Source organism: Euphorbia lathyris, chromosome 4 (assembly GCF_963576675.1).
Source record: "Euphorbia lathyris chromosome 4, ddEupLath1.1, whole genome shotgun sequence".
NCBI lineage: Eukaryota > Viridiplantae > Streptophyta > Magnoliopsida > Malpighiales > Euphorbiaceae > Euphorbia > Euphorbia lathyris.
Genome location: NC_088913.1, coordinates 20,342,718 through 20,345,732, shown reverse-complemented (window position 1 = coordinate 20,345,732; position 3,015 = coordinate 20,342,718). Strand labels below are relative to the sequence as shown.

Below are 3,015 nucleotides of genomic sequence, written 5' to 3'. Positions count from 1 at the left end.
TACCTCATTAATTTATATAGATTGTGATTTATACATTCAAAATGATTTATTATTTATTTCCATTGAGAAAATATGAATTTCTTTTTATAGTGTATAGAGAAACATACGACAAGTTGTTACATCATTAGTTAATACAGATTCTACTTTATACATTCAAAATGATTTATTATTTATTTTCATTAAGAAAATATGAAAAAAAAATCTTTTAGGTTGAAAAAATAGGTGCTCATTAATTAAGTGGGTTGCTATTTACCGCCCTCTTTTTCTACTTATCGCCCCTAAAAAAACTTATTAGCTCTTTCCCTTTATTTTGAAAAAAAAAAGTTTCAAACCCCCTCCCCCCACACACCACTTTTCAAACCCCTCACACACCACTTTCTCTCCTCATTTGAACCTTAAACCCGAACAATTCATGGCGGGTCGTGGACGCAAAGGAAAAGGCGTGATCTTTCCCCCAGTAAGTCGAGTAATTTTTTAATTTTTTTAAATTTAACCCGCCCATATTTTGCCTGGGTGGGTCGGTAGCCTGCCATTTCGCAAGGAATGGCGGGTCACCGTTCTGCCATTACAACAAAACGGGCGGGCGTTTTAGCCCGCCCGTTCTGTTAGAGTGGCGGGTCAGGGACCCACCACTTCTTAAAAAATGGCAGGCCTTTTGGCCCGCCCAGGCAAAATTCGCCCGCCATTTTTCAAAGGATCGCGGGTCAAGGACCCGCCATCCTTAAACTAGTGGCGGGCCGTAAAATCATTTGGATTTTGCCTGGGCGGGCCTTTTGGCCCACCCGTTATTTAGGGGTGGCGGGTCCCCTGACCCGCCATCCCTAAACAAGTGGCGGGCCAAAAGGCCCGCCCAGGCAAAATCACTCGTCCGCTCAAGAGTAATGGCGGGTCCAAGACCCGCCCCTTACAAAAATTTTGAATTTTTTTAAAAAATTTGAATATTTAAAGTTTTAGGCTCGATTTTTACCTCTTCTGAGAAGAAGTCTTCATATTCCGGAGTTCTTGGATCCATTCTCCGTCAAATTTTTGTTTTGCTCGGGAGAGAGAGAGAGAGAAGAGTTTTCAAATTTTTTGGCAAAAAAAATGAGGAGGGCAAATATGGTAAGGAAGGGGCGGTAAATAGAAAAAGATGCGGTAAATAGCAACACCCTTAATTAATGATGAAATTGAAATATGCATATTTTGAAAATATCACTAACAATGCCCAATGGTTTTAAGTTACTCTATATTTCACATTAGACTTTCCAAAAAAAAAATATAGATAAATGTTTAGGATTTCATTTTCTTTTGAAATGTCCTTACATCTAAATCATTGATCATATTTTTCTTAGTTGCATCTTTTGCGAAAAAGATTTGGAGGGCAATTGGTTGTTTATTTGGTGTTACTGTGGATTGCTCATCATCCATTCTACATTTAATTAATAAAGCATCCATGATATTGCTTCATTCACAAATTTTTAATTTATGGAATGACGCCATCGTCTATGCTATATAGATCTTGTGGCGTTTACATAATAATGTTATTTTAATGGAGTTTGTCCGAAAATTGTCATCGCCCAAGTCAGCTTTTTCCTCAAAGGTTATATGGCGAATTCATTCGGGATAAATTTATTTTGGAGAGGTTTTGCATTCAAGGAATCATTAAGCCTCATATTCATACCATTTCGATTCATTGGGTGTTTCCTCTACCGACATAGATTAAAGTTAATACAGACGGGGCTACTGTGGGGATTCCGTCTCATGCGAGAGCTGGTGGTATCTTTCGAACTTCAAGGGGTTTCACAAAGGGGGCTTTTGCAATCCCATCACTGTTTGGGGAATTGAAAGCTCCTTTTGCTGTAATTAAAGTATCTAAATCAAATCGGTTCCCTCTTTGACTGGAATGTGACTCTCGTTGTGGTAAATCTGCTTAGGGCTCACTCTTTGCGGGTGCCATGAGAACTTCTTTGCGATTGGCTTCGTTGCTTAAATATCATGTGTCAAAATATCGTCAAAGTTATCCACATTTTTAAGGAAGGTAATTCTGCAGCTGATGCTCTCCCCACATTTGCATTGAGATCGAGTTCTTTATTTTGGTGGCTCAATTTTTTTTTAATATATTTGGTTATGTGTGTTTAAGGATGTGATCATACCAGCACTAATGCACTGGATCCCATCAGAACTCTGGAGTCAAACGTGCTTGGGCGAGAGTAATACTAAGATTGGTGACCTCTTGGAAAGTCCTCGTGTTGCACCCGAAAATTTTCTTGGCGCAACGGTAAACGTTGTTGTCGTGTGACTGAGAGGTCACAGATTCGAGTCGTATGAGCGGCCTCTTGCCAAAAAATTTGGCAGGGAAAGGATTGCCCTTTATAACCCTTCTGGTGGGACCCCTCCCCGTACCCTCTCTTAGCAGGGACGCGTAATGCACCGGGCCGCCCTTTTATGTGTGTTTAAGGGTTATCCATGTTCATACACTTCAACCAACCTTTACTGAATTTTTTTGATAGGTTATTTTAAAATCTATCTATTATATATATAAAACATGAAAACAAAAATCACACTTGGCACAATATCAGAGCTTTAGCTTATGTGTCATAATTATAGAGTTTTAGCATAGGTGTAATTTTTATAGATTTTTTTATTTTTAAAATTATTGTTTCTTTGATTCTCAACGTGTATTGATAAAAAGCAAATTATATTTCTAAATCCTAATCTTCACAACTTCTCTGTTTCCATGATTTCCTCAACTACTTCAATCCTTATCGCTTGATCTCTGCAAGACTCCAATTGATCAACTTTCTCTTTCAAGAAACCACATTCTAGGCCAACTCTTCAACTGTCTTCTCTCGTCGATTTCTTAATGCTTGCAAATTTCCCTTACTGATACCCTAAGCTAAGCTGCAAATTATTCCTCTTCTCCCTCAAATCTATTATATATATATATAAAACGTGGAAACAAAAATCACATTTGGCAGAATATCAGAGCTTTAGCTTATATGTCATAATTATAGAGTTTTAGCATAGGTGTAATTT

At 38.0% G+C, this 3,015-nt stretch overlaps 1 pseudogene; it reads left to right on the top strand.

Annotated features, from left to right (window-relative positions):
• The first annotated feature begins 2,118 nt into the window (after nt 1-2,118).
• On the top strand, nt 2,119-2,237 carry LOC136228309 (5S ribosomal RNA; annotated as a pseudogene).
• Nucleotides 2,238-3,015: the final 778 nt, after the last annotated feature.